The following is a 21,332-nucleotide window of genomic DNA, read 5'->3' as shown; positions in this document are numbered from 1 at the left end:
GGTCAGTTGATGAGTATATACAAGCAGAGGCTGATAGACTTTGGACTTTGCCCATTTACTTAAAGAAAAACACTCACATGGCAACATATGATGACAAGTAGAACTGAACTAAAAATGATTGTCCATTTAAATATCAACTAAATTCCACAAAAAATGGCCCTTCTATTCAGTTGAAGGCATTGTCAAAAGTATTTCATTGAAATGGCGTCTGAGACCAGATACTTATTGAAAGAATTCACTAACACTGTATTCTGAACTAGGTATCCTGTGTACTTAGGAGAAATATTATTTTTCACAGTTTAAGGCCAGTCCTTGCTGATTTTTGATCAACCAGTAAAGGCTTTAAGATTTCTAAAAGTCAGATCCTAATCATTGTGCACTTTCCATGCTAAGTACATAATGAGGGACATGCTTTATAAGAATCTACTACCAGCGATGTCAGGAAGATATAATAATGTTATTGGAATTTGTGGTAAAATAGTGGTATCTGTGTCTATGTGTGTGTGTGTGTGTGTGTGTGTGTGACTTACTTGGATTAAAGGCAGCTGGTCTGAAGGCTTTGATGTATTAGGAGAAGCAAGGTTTGAATTGATAAGTAAATAGATGTAAGAGTTAAAGGGGACATTTGCATTTTTAAATAAACCAGACGAAATTGTTTTCAAAAGGGGGGGGTGAAATGTGTCAGGTGAAGCTCTGAAATGGTGGGGAGAATTTTCCCCATGTCGGGCGGGCTAAACGGGAGTGGGCGCAGACAGATGCGGACCCAATCGCTGCCTACAATCAGGTCTGCACCACCATTTTACGCGGGCGGGTCAATTAAGGCCCACCCAGTGTATTCCTCAACTCCCAAGGAAAGCGGGAGTGGGCGAGCGGCAGCGGGCGTGCACTAACTGCTGGGTCCAATGGTGACCCGGCGGCCTGTTTAAATGAAGGCCCGGCAGCCTTTGCAAGGCTGCTCACAATGGCCGGCAGAAGGGCGCAACAGAGAGCTACTGTTCAACAAGCAAGTCCGGAGGGTAGGCCAGTGGGACAAGCCAGGATGGAGGGTAGGGCAGTGGGACAGGCCAGGCCGGAGGGTAGGCCAATGGGACAGGCCAGGCAGGAGGGTAGGGCCGTGGGGCAGGCCAGGCTGGAGGGTAGGGCAGGGGGACAGGCCAGGCTGGAGGGTAGGCTAGTGAGGCAGGCCAGGCCGGAGGGTAGGGCAGCAGGGCAGTGCGCCCCTCGGTTTTCCAATGAGTGCTTAGCTACCCTCCCAGAGGGGGTGGCAGTGTGGTGGGAGGTCCTGCTTCCGAGGGGCGGGAGGCAGAGGCCTCCCCACCTGACTAAACGTGCATGGGAGGAGGTGCCCTGCAGTGTCAGCTCCCGTGATGTGGTGCGGCGCACATGGTCCAGTGCCGTGAAAGATTCAACGACCTCCTGCGCTCGGGAAGGGTGAATACCATGTTGACTCAGGTCACTCAATGCAGCCGTCACCCTTTCCCCACAACCCCCGCCTCCCCACCCCCGCCGGCTCCCCCCAGCAACTCTGAGTACAGTAACGGCATTGAATCCTTCACGGCATGGATCCCTCGCTGGGTGTGCCAGCAGAGATTGCCCATGCCCAGTTCACCCTGAGAGGGTTGAGCTAGTGTGTGTTCTGCATTGGCAGCATGTGTGACACTAACACCCAGAGTGTAGAATGGGGGTGAAAGTCAAGGATCTGCACCTAGGCAGAGAGCTGGAACTGGGAAGCATGTCGAAGTCAGGGTGCTAACAGGCTGGGAGGGGAGCTTCCAGGTGGCGGGACATCAATCCATCTCCTGGTCTTTGCGATCCATGTGCTTGTGACTCCTTTCTTAGCAAAGTGACACCTTGTGGTGCCACATGTGAAGCAGGCAGCATTTGGTCAATGCGGGGGAGTCAGTCCTGGCTTGTTTGGGTGAGTGTGCGGCAGCTGTGGGGTGATGAAGAACTGGAGTCCTGCAATGTCCAACTCTGGCTGGGGTGGCAGGGATGTGATAGGAATTCAGGTACAGGCTGGAATAATCAATGCTCCTCTCTCCTTTTCAGGAGAAGACTGTGCACAATTCCACAGAGCGGATGCAGACTGGCGGAGGCCAGGCCCAGTTGGCCATCCTGACACCTTTTGAGTAGCAGGCCATGGATCTGGGGAGGCGACATGCCCCCAGGGCCACCGGTGATGGTGAAGCTGGGGTGCCACAGGGAGGTATGTTTGGCGAGCAGTCAGGTCATCATGTGTGTCCCAGAAGCCATGGCACTGCTGAATGCTCTGGGATTGAAGTTAGCAACATGGGTTGACCATTGATTATGAAAGGAAGAGCACATAATGATCCGGGGGACAGGGATGCACATTGACATTGTCTGCACTGTAACTAATCAAATGTCCTTGTTCTTCCTTTCAGCATCACTGGAGCAGGGCCAGGAGGAGGAGGCAGAGGGGCCACCTCTCACTCCTGAGGGCACAGAAGAAATTGACTCACCAGCATCACACCATCTCTGCCAGGCAGGCACCAGAGCAGATACTAGCACCTCAGTGGGAATTAGATCTTCAGCTACTGTCCCGGGGCACAGCGGTGAGGGCACTTCACACTCGCTTGAGATGCAGGTGGAGACAGAGAGTGCCCAGGGCGCCGGCAGTTGGAGGACACCGGGGGACCAGGCACATGCTCGGTCAGTGGCTGATGATGTGCCTCTGGAGTCGTCCATGAGGCAGCGAACGCTGGAAGTGCAGCAGGGTAAGTGGGAGGATCTGGCGGAGATACATAAGGCTATGCATGGCATAGTGCCCATGCTGAAGGAGCAGTCCTTCACAATGAGCATCACCGATGCAATGAGCCTCATGGTTGAGCGCCATGCTTCCTCCATGGAGAGAGTGGCAACTCTCGTGGAGAGGCTCCTCCAGGAGATCAATCAGGTCCTCCTGGGGCTGCGCTCAGACCTGCAAGCGCTCACAGCGGCATTGGCCACAGCTGGTCAGTGCCAATGTGGAGATGGTTTGGGCACCAAGTATTCCAGCTCGGTGTCATTCCATCTATGGTGAGCAGGGAGGTCCGAAGTGACCTCATGTCAGTGCAGTAGCTGCCTGTCATCTCTGCAGGCTCCTCTCAGGGCGCTCTGGATGAGGGCAGCAGCTCCTCCGCCCCTCTGCCAGTGACCGTGGCATCCGATGAGGCTGCGGCAATTGGGGAGAAGCCAGCTGTGGAACTGGCCACTCCCTCCCAGGCAGGGCCATCAAAGGCTCCACGGGCCAGAGGACGACCGCCAAGGTCATCAGGACAATATAGCACAGTGAGCAGGCTGTCTCAGATGCCAGTGAGGGGACAGCATCTAGACATAGCACCTGTAAGTGTAAATTTAAGACACGTTAGGCACACCACGGGTTTCTCACTGGTGCTTTTATGTTGCCCTATATTAGTTAATTAAGACATGGTGTGATGTGCAACACCTTTTGTTTTGGTTTCTGAAGTTACTTTTCTAATCTCAATAAATTTTGACATGTTGCCATGCCTCAGGGTGATTCCTTACTTCTTCAAGTGGTTGGGAACCCATGATGTTATGAGTGAGTTGTTTGACATTGAGCTTTATTGACAAGAGCCTTAGTTAATGTTACTATCCAGGGAGATTTAGCACTCAGGTACGGAGTATGGAGTCTGCAGCCCTGGCATGTGGTAAAGGTCCATCTGTGGTGGGCTAACTGAAGGTTCTTTGGATTAAAGCCTCCTGGGTGTCGCTGCCTCCCTGGAGTATGCCCGGGTCAGCGTCTACTCCCTCAGCGTTCTCCTGTGCATGCTCATCCTTGGACTCATCGTGTGCATCCGGAGCAACTACGTCTACGTCTTCCTCGTCCACTGTGTCCCCCCTTTCCAGCACAAGACTGTGGAGAGCGCAGCATGCAGCCACTATCACCGACACACGACCTGGGGGGTACTGGAGTGCGCCCCCTGAGCAGTCCAGGCATTGGAAGCGCATCTTGAGAAGACCGATGATTCTCTCCGGTACAGCCCTTGTGGAGGCGTGGCTCCTATTGTACCACTGCTCAGCTTCTGTTCTTGGATTGTGGAGAGGCGTCATGAGCCACCTCTTGAGGGGATAACCCTTGTCACCCGGCAGCCATCCATCTAGCCGGGCTGGAGCACTGAAGAGCCTCGGCACCTGGGAGTGTCTGAGGATGTAGGCATCGTGGGAGCTGCCTGGGTGCCTTGCACAGACTTGTAGAATCTGCATCCTGTGGTCACACACTATCTGCACGTTCATGGAGTGGAAGCCCTTCCTGTTGACAAAGGCACTCGGCTCACCCACTTGATGGCCACATGTGTGCAGTCTATTGCACCCTAGACGTGGGGGAAACCAGCAATTGCTGTGAAGCCTCCGGCTCACACTGTCTGACTGGCATCATCCCAGTGGTAGTGGATGAAGGTCAATGCACGCCTGAACAGAGCATCTGTATTCTACTTGATACAAGTGTTGGCAGCTGACTGGGAGACACCGCAAAGATCACCCACCGACTATTGGAAAGAGCCGGAGGCATAGAAGTTGAGGGCAGCTGTGACCTATAGTGCCACTGGTATGGTGCCCACCCACACAGTTAGCGGAGATCTCAAAGCCAATCATCTGACAGATGGAGGTGACTGTCTCCCTTGACAGTCAGAGCCTCCTTCAGCACTGCCTCAGACATATTGAGGTAGCTGCTTTGCTGCCTGTATACCCTGGCCGCAGGATAGTGGTGTCTTCTGCGGCCCCTTCCACCATGGACTTCCTCTTGGCCCTGCACCCCTTGTACCTGCGCCTCTCCTCTCAAAGGTGGCTCCCCTAGAGGCTGAATGTGGACTCCTGGCCTCCTCCCCCTTCTAGCCCTCCCTTCCTCCTCAGAGGAGGTGCCCCCAGTGGAGAGCACGACTCCTATTCCCAGGCTAAGGGAAGGCTTCCTGAAACCTGCAGGCCCCAAAATGATCTTCACGGTAGAGTCATGACCTGAAGGTCGTTATTCCTGTCCAAGCAGCTGGTATGAGTTTTGAAGTATTCTCATACAGGCAAGTATCAGTAACTTTCACAATTAAATATTTGACAGATAACATTCGCGACCTCACTCACCCCTCTTATCCCGCCCATGGGTGAGGTTTATACAAATGTCTGCTACCTGTCTGTCCGTTGCACCTGTGCGACATCCTGAAGATTGCACGGGCGCCGAAAAATTGCAGTCAATTGCTGCCTCAAGGGTCTTAACTACATAATTAATTAATGGTGGACACACATCGGAGAACATCGCGTGCCCGCCCACCTAAATAGCGCAATGACTTTGGGACGCTCGCCTGACGTCACCGCACGCCATTTTACACATCGGCATGCAGGGTCCACCCCTGCACGCCAACGGGAAAATTCTGGCCGGTGTGTTTATTTTTCCCAAAGATTACTGATAAACTTAGTGCTCCGAGGGATTTTTATTATTGGAAAGGTGAAGTCCAAAGACAGAGTGAAACAATGGGAATTTGCATTCTAAGGGGAAAATATGTATAAATGAGCAAAGGCTCTCTGTAAAGGCAGGCATTTTAAGATCTAACAAGTATGAAAATCTACACTTCAAGCTGCTGCCTGCAAAGAACTGAAGTTAAGGAAACTCATTTTGAATTGGATTGTTTAGGGAATCATGTTCCTTTGCCTGGGTCTTTTAAAATCTATATGTCTTACTGTTGCCTTAACGGAGATGTAACTGGGCGTCAGATTAAGTAGGGGATTTAGAAGTTATTATCGTGATAATTCATCGACATGTGTATTGCTTAAAAATCTTTTTTCTTGTTGATAAATGTTTAATCTAGTTTTGTAAAAATCTACAAGACTCCGTGGTCTTATTACCACTGAATTCAAAGCCCACATCTTGAAACATACAAGTTGCAAAATTAGTTGTTGCAACTGTTTCAAGTTTCCCCCTGGGATTTGAACAACTCAACATTTACCATCGGCTGTGCCATAACAGTGAGTCAATGTTAAGGGCATATCTGTTTCCTGAACTTCATAAGGAAGCTATTATTTATAGAGTGTTTTATCCCCCCAATCAAATCTTTTGAGATACAGAAAAAAGTAAACTTTCAAGTGCAGTACCTCCTTTTAGGTTGGTGGTGCAGTAAGTTCAAATTGCTGGTTCAGTGTGCGCATTTGGTTAGGACACAGTGCATTCATCTGAGGGACCTCAAGTTGAAGCAAAGCCTTCTGCCTTTGTCTGCTGCAAGATCCCATGATCTCCCTCTCTCCGTTGTACTTAATTGGTGATAACTTGGCAGCCTGTCTCAGAAAAGCTCTGAGGATGCCTAATATATGAAATGAAAATGTCAGACTGATGTAGTGGGGGATGCTTTCATATGATTGGATTCTATTAGAGCAGAGTAGAACTACCTTTACTCTGCACCTGGTCTGTACAAAACCCGGCCCAGGAGTGTTTTGTGGAAATAATGGTTGCTTAAAATGGGAAAGTGTTCTGCTCCTCACTATCCGGTGCCAATAATTCCTCGCCATGATTTGCACAAAAGTCACAATTGCTTTAGGTTCAAAATTGTTCCTTTAATCTGAGATCAAAGCTCAAAAGTAGCCCAGCATGAAGAGTTGCGAACCTCCTTAACTAGGGCCATGAAAGGGGTCTAGACACACTTCTGTCAATGGCCTAGAACTGTCTGTAATTCAACACTAACCGGGACTAAATTGGTGGCGTCACTGTGGGGAGCTATAGGGTAATTGGCACAGGCAGTGAAAAGATTCACACTGGTGTAATATAAGGGGCAAAATTTTTACCTTGGCGGGCGGGTGCATAAAATGACGCATGTTGGTGTCAGGCGAGCGCCCCAATATCAATGCACAGTTGCGCAATATTTTGGGTGGGCAGGCACAGGTGGAAATCTGCAGCGCACCCGCCAAAATTAAAAGGCCTGTTAAGGCGATTAAAGTCTTAATTAACTTACATTTTTCGCTGCCCGTCCAACCATAAGGTTGGCTGGGCAGGCGAAAAGGCCAAGTGGCCTATGCACTTTTTAGGAAATCTCGTCCAAATGCAGGATGAGGTTTCCAAAAGCAAATAAAAATAAAATAAAAATTTTAAAATTTAATTAACGACCTGCTCCTGCTCATGTGACAGAGTCACATGAGGGGACATGTTTTACAACACTTTATGAGCCTTTATTTATTTTCCTGATAACTCTTCATCTCTCTGAGGCAGCGCTGGGCCTCAGGGAGATTTGCAAGCGTGCACTTGTGCGCACGTGCGAAGTTCAAGCTCGCACTCCCCCACCTCCTTCACCCCCCCGCCCATCCACACAGGGGCCGCTCGCGTTTCACGCGGGGTGGGCCTTAACTGGCCTACCCAGCGTGAAATTGTGGTCCGGCCTCAATCGCGGGCAGCGACTTCCCAACCGCTCCTGCCCATCCCACCGAGCCCGCCCGACAAGGGCTAAACTCTGCTGAACTCTGTTTTAGTTTTATAGCACAGTGTTTTATTCTGTTTCCAGCTCATGATTTGTCTTGACATGAAACTGTATTCTGCCTTCAGCTTGTGGGACATCATGACCTGGAATATGTAATGCTACACACACTCAATGACTGCGAGGCATGGATTATAGGCATCACATAAGGCAACCAGATGCATTCCACCTTCAGCACTTAAGACCCCTCCGCAAAATCAAGTGGCTGGACAAAATCCCGGATCCCTAAATGGTTGGAAGCTGCCGCATACCTGGTATCGAGAGCATGCTCATCAGAGCTCAGCTTCGGAGGATCGGCAGTATGGTTCACACGGAGGGTTCCCGCATACCAAAGGCGTCGAGGGCTGAGCACGGGAATCTGCGCCATAGGGTATTCCAAGCTTTGATGCAAAGACATTCTGGAAGCCAATCTCAGAGCCTGTAAGATGGACCCGGCCGCAGAGGAGAAAAATACAACCCTGGACGGATCCAAAGGGAGAGTTTGTTGTTATCAAGTGTTATAATTTGAGGAGAACAGAGTTACAAGTGAGCACGTTGCAAAGCCGATGCCTTCACCCGCCCCTCTAGCAGTCACTGCATAGGTAATATTTGTAAACCTGCAAGTCAAGATTTGGTTTAACATCACATCTGAGATGACACCAATCTAGGTGGTGAATACTCATCCAACAAAATGAAAAGAGAATCCATCGCATCACCATCGCGTGCAAGCAACGCCCCTGATGTTGACACTCTTCACCTCAACGACATAAAATGCTCAACCAAAATTATCTTCAAAAAGCCTTTCCCCGTAACACACGGCCCTTCTCTATTGAACGTACAATAAATAAAGGATATACAAGACCTCTCTATCACCCATTCTGCATCTTCCATCCCATCACCAATATTAGACCAGCACATAGACAGACTTGGATGCATACCTGGTTGGTCATCTTGAACGAAACAATCCTGAAGAGGAGCCTCTGAACTTTTACCTTAAACACTATTACCAGCACACTGGTACCAGTGGACAATAAACAGAAACACACTGGATCAGATAAGGCCTAAGACATGTCAATATATGTATAACCTCTAGGTAACATGCATCTCAGCTTGTAAATTAATAATGCCATTCAGCACATAAAACTGCTTTGTATAGGCATTTTACATTAAACAATTTTTCACTGTATTGGTTTAGGGTTCAATTATTGTCTTCAAGCAGACATAGTGCAATTATAAATAGCTCCCCACACAATCAATAAATTGTTTTTTTTCCAGGTTCCTTTATAAGCAAGAACACCCGTAATTCAAAATTAGCATGTTAATGCAATTTCACTGAAACACAACATGATCACGCCACTGTACTTCCAGGATTGGGTTGCCGGGAAGTCAAGTTTTCAATCTGTTTGACGAGCAAAAGATGAGCGAGTTCTGACAAGGGTTGAGAGCCAATGCTCAGTTAAACAGAAAGCTGGGAGGCAGGGGTGAAGAAAAGTTTTAAACACAGGTAGTGCATGGCAATGGATGATACATAGATGAGCATAAGGGCATTAAATAAACCGTCTTGAGAGACAGATGACTGGCGGAGTCAGTGGGGATTAAGAATGGTCAATTGAGAGAAATACGCAAATAACCATAGAAAACTCAGCATGGGGATGGCGACTAAGAGATACTATACATACATTAAACTCATGGGCAATGATGGTGAATTGGCAGAAATGTTAAACAGTTTGCCTAGGTAAAGATTGATTGAAAGATATTTAAGATAAAAAGGGGGCCATAATTGATAATCCAATCGAACTGAGAATAAAACCCCTTGTGAACTTAACCCACAGATATTAAAATAAGTTAGGGAGGAGATAGCAGAGGCACTATTACATAAATATTAAAATTCATTCATAAAGAGATTAGTGTGAGAGGACTGGCAGACAGCTAATGTGATTCTTATATACGAAAAGGAGGTAGAACGTGTCAAAGAAACTATAGACAAATTAGCTTAACGTCAGCAGTAGAGAAATATTGGAATCCTTACTCAAAGATTAATAGAAAAACATATCAGCTGAAAGTATAATAAAGTGTGGCCATCACCAATTCTACAAGGAAATGTAGAGCTTGAGCAACTTTATTAATGGTAGATTAGATAAGGATGATGAAGTAGGCATAGGGTAGAATTATCCCCCCCACCACCGGTGGGGAGGTTGTGTAGGGGCAGGCGCAGACCCGATTGGCGCCCCTGATCAGGTCCGCGCCGCCATTTTATGTGGGCGGGCCAATTAAGGCCTGGCCAGTGTGATGTGCACCCGGAAGTGCTGAGCGCTCCCTGTGCGGGCATTGGACGGGGCGGGGTGGTTCCCTGGCCTGAATCTTCGGCTCGGCGAGTGGGAGTGGGGCGGGGTGTGTGTCGCAACGTCACCGCGCGTCATTTAGATTTTCAGTTCGGCGGGCGCACACCCGAATCGGCTGCACACCCGCCGAACTGTCAAAGGCCCATTAAGGCTATTTAAAAAGGTAATTAAGCAATTACCTGAGCTGCCCGTCCAACCTTAAGGTTGTCGGGGGGCAGGCAAAGAGCCCAGGCGGCCTTTGCATTTTTCATGGAACCTCATCCACGGGCGGGATGAGGTTTCATAAATGATTTTAAGTTTTCACACAAATTTTTATTAAAATTAATGCACATGTCTCAGCTCATGTGGCAGTTTCACATGAGGGGACATGCCATAAAAATGATTTCTCCGCTTTATTAACCTTTTAAAATTTAAAACTATTCTCCCTCAGGCACCTCTGTGCCCCAGGGAAGATTTCTGTGCTCTTTCGCGCACACGCGCGACCTTAAGGCTGGACGGGCAGTTCAGGTAATTGTTTAACTGCCTTTTTAAATGGCCTTAATGGGCCTTTGACAGCCGATTCGGGTGCGTGCCCGCTGAACTGAAAACCTAAATGACGCGCGGTGAAGTCGGAACGCACGCCTGACGTCACCCCATGTCATTTTACGCCTCGTTGAGTGGGCTCTGCTCCCACTCGCCGAGCCGAAGATTCAGGCCATAATATATTTGGCTTTTCCAAAAAAACCTTCAATGAGGTACAACAAGGTAGACTTATAGCTATGGTCAGAACATGTGAAGCCAGGAGACAAGTAGCAGAATTTTTGCAAACTGTTTATGAAACAGAAAACAGGGTTAAAGGAGGTTACTCGGGTTGACAAATGATGGGAGGAGGTGTTCCACAAGGATTGAAACTGGAGCAAGTGTTGTTCGTCATTTGTATAAATGATTTAAACATGTGGAGCAGAAGTATCATTTCAAAATTTACAGCCAACACCAAATTGCAGGTAGGATGACATTAATAACCCTGTAGAATAGGGATTACAGAATCATCGTATCCACTGGATGGGGCAGACTGGACCTAGGTTTACCATCTCATCTGAAAGACAGCACCTCCAACAGTGAGGCAGTCCCTCCATACTGCACCTCGTCAACCATGATTTCTTTTTTGCTCAAGTTCTGAAGTGGGACTTGAACTCAGAACATTCTGAATTAAAGGCAAGAGTACTACCCACTGAGCCACAGTTGTCTCAGAGCACAGCAGCTACAGGCAATAGAAATATGAAAAGACTGGAAACATACATTGATCAGACTCCATCCGAAGCATCGGCGGGAAACACATCCCCGTCAAAATTGTCTGCCCCGCACCGATTTCATGCTCCAACAAGCGTTCATTGGCTGGAGACGGGGCTTGTACCCCTCATTCAGTAGGAAGGCCCGATTGAGAGGGCAGCCGGTCAATCTGATTGCCCGGCCCCCTCTCTGGTCCCTGTAGCGCCAGAAGCTGCTGTGGCCAGGACTGGGACTGCAAGCAGTCCGCAGAGCCTCAGCCCTGAGATTCCAGGAACAGGTAAGGTTCGGGGGTCTCAGGGCGGGGAGGGCAGGGCAGGCCTGGGGAGGTGGACAGAGGGGGATTGGGTGTCAGCGGAGAGGCCAGGGGAGGGGAGGGAGGTCCTGTGGTTACTGAACCTTAAGGGCGGAGGCCCCGAGGTTAGAAGGGGGCTGCTGATGGAGACATGCACACCCCCACCGCCCGCACACCCGCCTTCCCACCCGAGGCCTGAACCTCATTTATATTTATTTTTGGGCTTCCCCCTTACCCTGGAACGCCTCCCATCAGCTTGAAAATTGAGGCCTTGAGCGGTCAATAATTTGCCACAAGGGCTTTAATTGGGGCAAGGGTGGGCGGGCCTTGTCCATCCCAGCATAAAGTCGCGGAGAGGTCAGGGTGGGCGGGAAACCATTGGGGAGGCCGTCCGACAAATGTTGTGCTCAGCCCCCTCCTACAAACCAGCTGGGGGCGGGTGCGGGGTGGTGGTCAGTAGAACAACTACCCAGAGCAAAGGAAGTGGAGATGGTGCACGATGGGGCTTCCACACAGAACAAATCCAAGTGGTCACACTGTTACCTGGCTGGGCCGTGTGAGATAAAGGAGCTGGTGTGAGCAGTTCAAACATAAGGAGTCAATGTCAGGCTACCAATGTCCCACGATTTGAAAGAGGGTGACATATAAAAGCACTGTCGTTGCCCAAGGGGTCAAATTCACGCCCGTAGATGCACCTGGGACTCTGTCAAGAGGTTCTGGCACGCATTGTTTCTGGCGTGCAGTGTTGGAATCAGCTCGTTCACAAGATTTGACAACATCAGGCGGTCAGTTTTACATAGAGTTACGCCAGCTCGGGTGGGAACCAGTGGAAGCTCGACAACTGGACTGGAATGAGATTTGGCAGCTTCGCACTTCAATTTTCCAAGCACATCTGTCTTCCAACTCACACACGTTCATCAGGGAAGGGCCACAATAAAGCAGAGATGTCAGTGGTCAATCTGTCCTCCCTGAAATGTTACAGGCAAATTACTCAAATTCCTCAAGTTTGTTTAGGATGTGATTATTAAGGGAACCAGGTTTTATAATTAACTCTGTTCAAATTCATAAGTACGACAGCTTGTATTATGTTTCACATAATTAACTGTAACAGTATTATTGGAAACATCAATTTAAAATTCTTGAATTGGGGCTAATATTTTTAAATATAAGTTATTTTCTAATGGAAAAAATTTGCTTCTAAAGCAAATGTAATTAGCATAACTAATTGAGAAATTATCTTTAATAGGAGAATAATTAAATTCCTCATGTTCAAATAGATATGACTTGCAATTTTTTGAGTTCTGGAGAAAATTCTTCTGACTAATCCAATTTACATATACACATCAAGCCTTAATTGGCTGTTAATATTAAAATGTTTATATTCCACACATTTACTAAAGGTAAGGTTTTGCTTTCTTTGATTCTTTAAGAGGAATCTCTAGCTATCCCAGCTTACATCTGCAAATTAAAATGAGCACCAATGGTCTAGTGCTTGGCTCTGTGCGTGAAATTAAATGTACAGTACCTAATTTATTTAGGGACTTAGAAACATAAGAACAGGAGGAGGCCATTCAGCCCCTCAATTAAGCGTATCGGTTAGATAATGGATGATTTGCATTATAATTCCTTATAACAACCTCGGGCAGAATTTTGCCCTTGGCGGGGGTGCTTGGCATGGAAGGGTGGGGGCGGTCGGGAAGCTAACCGCAAACTGTGATTGGAACTGGGCCACGATTTCACACTGGCGGGCCAGTTAAGGCCCGCCCGTCGTGAAACGCGAGGGTCAGCACTAAGCACTGCCTGTGCAGGTAGGGGGAGAGAAGTGCGAGCTGGGCAAGCGCAACCTTAGCGCATACGCGTGAGTGAGCGCTTCATAATCTCCCTGAGGCACGGAGCTGCCTCAGGAAGATTAAGAGATATTTTTAAAACTAATTTTAAAAAATAAAAATGTAATAAAACATGTCCCCTCATGTGACTCTGTCACATCAGCAGGGGCATGTTATTAATGAAAAATTACAGCTTTTATTTTATTTTTATTGTCTTTCGGAAACCTCATCCTGCCCGTGGATGAGGTTTCCAAAAAAAATGCAAAGGCCGCTTGGCCTTTTTGCCTCCCCTCCAACTGTTAGGTTGGACGGGCAATAAAAAAATTTAATTTAATTTATTACTTAATGGCCTTAACAGGCCTTTTAATTGGCAGCGGGCGCTCTGGCAACTCCGGTGTGCGCCCACCAACCAAACTGAAAATTCCTGCCCCTTGTTCCCATAACCCACCATTGCCCAACAAAAAAAGTTTCGATGTTAGCTTTGAAATTTTCAATTGATCCTCAGCTCAACAATGTGCTTGGAGGGGGAATAAGTTCCAGATTTCCATTACCTTGTGTGTGAATTAGGTGAAACTGGAAAATGTTGAAGACAAGGCTAGATAGTATTTCATGTATTCCCAAAACCCATTCGCTCCTGCTACACTTTGTTAGTGCAACTTGCACACAAGGAAAACTATCAGCAAGTTAACAAAGTTCTGTGTTTGCAATACTAATACACCATCTTCACACTGCTTCTTTTGGGGAACCGATTACTAATGGGCAGAAATAAAGCCACCTCTTTGGTGCGAAGGCAGGCCAACTCTGAAGGCAACTATACAAGACTGCATTGTTATAGACAGAACTACACTTGATTCAACCAAATGAGAATCTCAACTAAAGACTTGGCATCGTATATTATATGAGTAGGCAGTTGTTGACAGGAGTACCAGCCTCATGCAACAATTATTTTTCCATTAAATGAACTCTAGCTGATTGTGATGGATTAATCAATTAAAATTTTTTTTGACTGATTGCACTTATAACATTTGCATCTAGAGTCGCTGTAGATATGCCAGACCTTATAGTGGATTTAGATCCCAATCAATTAAGTAATTTTGTGAGTGTGGTTGAGTCCCCTCACTGCTAGTGTTGGTGGGTCATTTGCAGCTTTAACAGTAGCAATCAACACACACTTAATCAATTCAAGAGTTATGTCAGTGACTCACCTGTGACTTCCTATTGAATTTACCTGACTTAGAATGAAAAGAAGGTTCAGTTGGTGCACAGCTATCCATGCAGAGTCTTCTGTCACCTAGTCAATTCAGTAAGCTGTCAAATGCCATCTTATTGTTTGATGCAATCTTACATTAGTAAGTATGGTAGTGGCAAAAAAAAAGCGGTATTGCAGTAATTCTCCTGTTGCACAATTAAATAGAAGTTGTTTTTGCGTGAAACACAGGATTTTAAAACCAGGTTTGCCATGTCAAAGTCGATTCTGCTTATATGAATTCAATCAATAGTGCCACTGTCAGGTTGATCAGTGACTCTATTCCCCAGGTACATCCAACTGTCGAATGACCTTGGACTACACAAAAAGCAAGAAAAGAACAGAAGATGGTTGATTGCATGAATTTGCATGATACCATCTTTTACTTTGAGGGAATTTTAAAAAAAGTAATAAATTATTTTCAGATATATTTGTAAAGCACACTCAGATGTAAATTTACGGTTGGACTATAAATTTACTGGATACATTTGTTTAAATTCATTGGAAATTATAGTCTGTTGCTTTACTCACATGTGCACCTGCACAATATTGAAATTTTCTATTAACTGGTTTTCATTTTAAAACTTCATGCATTTTCTGATTAATGTTCTTTTGCAACATCATAGTGTTAAGTAACGCTTGAATTGTGGCAGAGCTATGTTTGAATTATCCAAAGTGTATCCATTCTGTGAATGATTACAGCACTGGACAAAACTACAAAGTCAAACCCATTACAGCAGAGATGCCTATTCCACCAAAATATATATTCCTGTTAAAAGCTTTAGTTGGGGGAAAAAAAAAAGTTATGTCAGCGGCCTTTCTTTCAAGTTTTTATTTGCCTGCTTGGACTTTGAACACCTTAATATTATAGCAATTGAACACAACGGATTGCCTAAGCCCAACACAGGCAAAAAAAAATTGGGGCTGTAAGGAGTCAGTGCAATTCCCCATCTAAATGAATAGGTGGGAAAAACCATGTGTGTTCCAGTACATGCATGCTATCCTTCACACATGATTTCCCAAAGTGTTTGTTGTGCCCTGGTGGTAAGTCAAGACCGAGCACAGAGGGATATCTTCATTTGTCCACATTAGGATTCGATCGATAATATTCCAAGCCGATGATGTAGACTTATGGCACCCTCAAGTAAAGTGGGTTTAAGAGATCTTAGTCAAATTTCATCCCTGTCAAAGTCCAGCAAAAAGTTACATTAAATTAGCAATCTTACCCAGATATGCCTTGGGGACTGCTGATGATGAAAATATAATGATAGGCTCGAAATGAGATTCCATGGTAACTTTCAAAAGGCTGTTGGATATGTACTTGAATAGGACTAATTTCTAGAGTTCTGGGGAAAAAGCTTGGATGTGGCACTAGAGTGGGCAGATCCTTCAAAGAGCCAATACTGGTGTTTGGGGTCCCCTTCTGTGCCAAACAATATTCATCTTCTGTACCTATTGCCTTACCTCAGCGTAACTAATTATACTTGGTCCCTAAAATTGTGATCATTGTAGTTGCCTTCTTGAACTGATGGACACAATGTTATGCTACAAGTTGAAGAAAGTTCAATCTCTTCCTCAGTAATGATCTCCATGTATGTTCCGTCCAGATACTGCGGTGTAAAAACCTTTGAAACCCAGACTTTGAATTGGAATTGGATGCCTTCTGACATGCTATAAACCAGTTAAGTGTGTAATTTTTTCAGTTTGCTCTTTCCCAACTGTTCCCTATCATGAATACTGATCTGCTAGCTGTCAGGGTTGCAGCCAGATTCAATAACATATTTCAGACAGTTCAAGCTGCTCTTATGTTTGTAAAGAAGCTGCATATTTCCAGTAAATCTGCTTTGATACGACAGTTTGCTTATCCTGTTAAGATGAGCAAACATAATGCTTGTGTAGTGATTTTGTCTTTGGAATTGTCAAGGTGATGGATGATAATTCAAGGGCAAAGAAAGAAATAGCTTCAAGCTTAGACACTAAGGGAGCACATTTAACCTAACCACGTGGGTAGGAAGCCCAGGGGATTGGGTAGCATGCTGGTTTTACACCCACCCAATATTACTTGTTGACTTCAATGGAGGATAATATCGGATGGGGCGTAAACCCAACATTTCACCCAATCCCATCATCTTCCTGACTCATGGAATAGGTTAAAATGCCCCAGTTGGGTAGGGTGTAAAATATCAGCATTCCATCTGATCCTGTGGGTTTTCTGTTCAGCAAGGTAGGTGAAAATTGTCCCCTAAGTATCTATCTCTAGCATTGCCAGGCCGTGAAGCAAGAGCAAAGTAATATTCTTACGTGAGTATTGCTGAAAAGAGAGATATGATGCTAAAGCACAAACACGAGAAATTTCAACCAACCACACCTGTAGTCCACCTTCGCTTTCCCCATGGCTCAATCAGAGTCGACTTGCCAATCGGTACTCTTTTCACCCGTAACATAAATTGTGATCGCTTGAAATTTGGCATTCTTGCATTTGTCCTGGAGTGCAAGAGAAAAGCTTCAACAAAAGGTTTCTCTTTTCAGCAACCTTAAAATTAGTCACTTGGTAGTACAGAACTTGAGTATTGCTGAAAAAAGAGAGATGAAGCCATCTTGCGTTCATCAGGATTGACGCAAAAATCACAGCATTACAAAGGGAACAACAATTTGTACTGCATGGGAAAATGGTGCTGTTTGCTTGGCAAGTGGACTCTGATTGGTTGAGATGTTCCCATAGAGGATGCACCAGGGAACAATTATCCCACAAGCTTTTGTTTAACTTCAAAAAAGGTAAGTGGACTCTGATTGGTTGAGGCGTTGCTATGGTGAATGCACCAAGGAACTTCTGTTTAATTGAAAAGGGCGCAATGCCTGGACATTTTTTTTTCTCTGTTTGCAGAGGACAGAGACCTTTGTATGAATAAATAGAACATAGGGGGCAGAATCATCCGGTCCCATTAGTGGTAGGATGGGGGTGGACAATTCGGTGTGAGGAGCAGAAATCAGTTTCACACTGGCATGAAATCACTGTAGGATCATCCGATGGTTATGGAACGCAAATCCCACTGCAGGCCGGCGTGAACCCAATTTGCGTCCCGGTAATGGGATGCAAAGTAAGGCCCAGCGGAATTGTCCCCCAATTTACCATTGCGCCGGTGGGAAAACCCGCTGGCCCAGAACATGTCTGGGCAAGCGAGATGTGCAGAAGTCGGGACTCACCTTTAGGGCTTTGCTCAGATAGCGGACATCCAAGGGGAAGAAGATATTAGAGCCCTACAGCTACTGGACGCTGGAGGAACACCTGCATCGCATGCCGGGTGGATCCTCATGGACATGGCTCCCCCGCGAAGCAGCTCCCGGAGGTGGGGGGTGTTTGTTGATGCTTCAGGTCTGCTTCGGAGCATCATGGTCCTGGCTGTGGGCTGCTGCAGATGATTGGTGAAGCGGTGGGAGAGGAAGGTCTCGGTGCGAGTGGAAGAGGGAAGTGCGCGGCGGAGATGATTTTGGGAGATGGTTGGTGACGTTGTCAAGGGGGTGTGAGGTTGGGAGGCGGGACAAAGGTGTCGGGGGATGGGGGTGAGGTTGGGGAAGGGAGAAGCGAGTATGGGGAGGGGAGATTATAACGGAGGAAAATGCTGCAGGTGGGGAGGTACCTGTAAGGGCTGAGGAAGGTATAAGGGAGGAAGTTTGGAGAGGGGAAGGTGTCCGGGGTGGGGGGGAGAAGGAGGGAGTTCGGAGGATGAAGGTGTCTGGGGGAGGAGGGAGTAAGGGTGGAAGAGGGGGTAAGTGGGGTGGTGGGATGTCCAGATGAACATGCAAGGGAGTTGTCTGTCGAGTCAATTACTGCCTCCTGGGGAGTAAACTGAGGGTAGGCATGGTAGGAGGGAATGGTAAGTGTGAAAGGGGACAAAGCGAGTCAGTAGGGTGGAAGGGTGAGTGTGTGTCGGTAACGGTAAAAGGGACAGCAAGGATGGTTGGTGGGGATTTGGAGGCAGACACGGACCCTGGGGGTGGGGGAAGGAGGAAGCCAGAAGGTCAACGTGGATAGGGATGGGATTTTTATGGAGGTAGGGAACGTGCATATTCACCTGGACATCCTGCAATGACAAGTGCTCCGGTTGGTAAGTGACAGTGGGGAGGTGGAAGGTAATGCTGGGGGTCAATAGTGATGGGGGAAAGGGCATGGATGACTCAGGAAGGGGAAAGGATGGGGAGCTGACAAGATATTTGACCTCGACCATGGTTGTTGAAATTGAAAGTGAGCGGAGCCTCGTGTTGGACGGGCACAGGTGCTTCATGGGAGTGAGATCAGTGGGTTGGCAGAGTTGCAGCTCAGCTCAGATAGACAACTGAAAGAAACCCCAGCAAGCAGCATTGAAAATGCTCGGGACAGTAAGATGAGTGTGGTGGATGAAGGTGCTGGGAGAGTGCTTGCACGAGGCTCCAAAAGGCCCTGCCCCACACACACACACACACACACACACTTCTCTCTCCAGGGTCATTCATGGGCTGGCTGCATGCAGCTGAACTGTTAGTAGGGGTGTGGGGGGTTATTGGTTGGGGATGCAGGGGGAGGACTCGCTTGGCCTGTAAATAAAGCTGAAAGACAGCATTACACATTATTCAGTGAAAGTGAATATATTTTCAGATTATAAAGTGACTAAATGTTTTCACCCGTGCAACCGCTTGTGATCAGAATTTCTTAACATTTCTAGACCAACCACTTCTTCTAGGTGCTGCCCTGACATCCGCAGCAGGGGTGGAGACAGCCTGTGCAATGGTTGGTCCTTTTGGCTCTGATGACTTTCGCATGCGTCCTCTGGAGAGCCAAGGCTTTGAGGGCCCTGGCTTGATTTGGCTGTCCTCCTGTGGACCAGCTGCTCCCTCTGGGGTGACAGAGGACAAAGTTGACAGGGTCACAGGCAAAGGGGACTCGGAGGGAGCGGACAGCCTCTGAGATTCCTGCGTGGATGACCCAGGGGTGTTCAGCTGCCGCTCCTCCTCCATTCAAGGTGCCCAAGGGCCCCGACCTGACTCCTTGAGGGGAAGGAGCACCTGGAGGAACAGTGAGGTGCCCTGTTGCCTTTTGCATTGCCACTGCAGGAAGTCACCCATGGCGGGTGCAGGTCTGCGTGCATCTCCATGTTCTCCTGGACCAGGGTCTCCATGGTGTCTGCCATCCTTTCCATGGAGACCTCCATATCCGCACATGTGGGCACCACTTCATCAGAGTGCAGATGGATGTACTGCTCCAACTCATGTGCCACTCTGTTGAGGGCTTCCAGCAACTCTGCGTGATGTTCCCCCACCTTTTGCTGACTCTCCAAGATGTGTTGGAAGGCCAAATTCACAGGCTCATCATCTGACTCGGGCCTCACAGGTGCCTCTTTCCCAGTTGTCCTCCAAGGGCTGGGGAGCTTGGCTGAACTTGCCTCCTCCTGCTGTGGATAGGGGTCCGTGTGGTGACCACCAGATTGTGAACCCGAGCCTGCTCTAGATCTAGGCCCCACTGAGGTGTGTGTCTCTGCGCTGGTGGAGGGTGTGTGTACGCGCCGTGACAGGCCTTCCGGCTCCTTATTTCCAGCTCTTCAATGGAAGAGGAGTCCTCTTGGCTGGAGGTGAGGACATGGATGGAGCAGAGGGATAGGCTGGCTGAGGATGTCGGTCGCTTGGCAGATCTCCCTTTGAACCAACGTGGAGATAATTAGTGCACAGCAGCAGCGTCAACAGCAGGAGAGAGAGTACTCACAGTTGCATTGAGAGAGGGAAGATGTGGTGCAGGATCCTCATGTGGGTGTTGGCTGCCGACCCCACTGTCACCGCAGGCACGGTCCACGGTCCACATGTGGACCACTCCGCCACCTCTGGGACCTCTCCCTGCTGTTGTCAATCAGCATCACCCGCATGAAAACGTATGAAGAGAGTCTGAGCAGGACACATGGCACTGCGTGGAATGTTTGTGTGGCGAGCGGAGACATGGATGGGATGAGGATGTGAGCTCCAGAGGATATAAGCCTGATGGAGATGTGAGGGTGTGTGTGCGAGTTAGTGGTGTTGTTCCCTTGGGGTGTGAGATCCCTGTGGATGTGTGATGGGTTTGGGAGTGTGAGTGGAGAATGACGAGGTGGTTGACTTACCGTGGCAGAATGCAATAGAGCATTCATCCTCTTATTAGAGTTGCAATTTTCAAGGCCCATCCCATCAAATTATTTTCTTCACTTTGCATAGGACCAGTGGCATAAACTTTACCTAAGCTGCCTGTTGGGCAACTGACTAGATTGGGTGCAATGATAGTTTTGTATGCCCACCTCCAATTTCATTAGCCCTTGCAGTCAATACTGTGTAATATTTGGCCAGGTATAAAACAGGCATAGCTCTCAATTGCTATGGGTTTCCTGCCCAACATAATTCTCCTTACTATTACAGTAAGTTGTACAAGTCCAACATTCTCACCCCTACCCTTTTTGAAAGTAAAACATTAGAATAGTAGCATAGCTGTGCCATTTACGTATTGGCAGTTTAGGCAGCTCTCTCCCTATGTCAGTGTGTTGATTCAAATGCATGGCAATGGAGTTTTGATGGATCCATCAGGTGACATTGATTGCTAGTTCCATGCCATGTCGTCCGTGTAATATAACTTGCAATCATACTACATAAGGTCTTTGGTCCTCTGGTACATTGCAAGGTAAGGGGCATGGATTTTTTTTCTCGTATCTTTGACTTCTTCAAAATTTAATGTTACTACTGATTGGGAAGAGTGTTATTCAAGGTTGCATTATCTAATAAAAAGGGTGAACAATGATAGGCCTTTTGTTCTGATCTTGTCCTTTGTCATATGTTTAATGTATTACAATGATTATAGCGGTTGTATTAAACAGATATTAGGCAATCAATCTCCCAATTTTTTAACATTCTGTGCAGTGAGTACCA

Source organism: Cetorhinus maximus, chromosome 7, assembly GCF_964194155.1.
Source record: "Cetorhinus maximus chromosome 7, sCetMax3.hap1.1, whole genome shotgun sequence".
In the NCBI taxonomy this organism is placed as follows: domain Eukaryota; kingdom Metazoa; phylum Chordata; class Chondrichthyes; order Lamniformes; family Cetorhinidae; genus Cetorhinus; species Cetorhinus maximus.
This window is presented reverse-complemented; position numbering follows the sequence as displayed.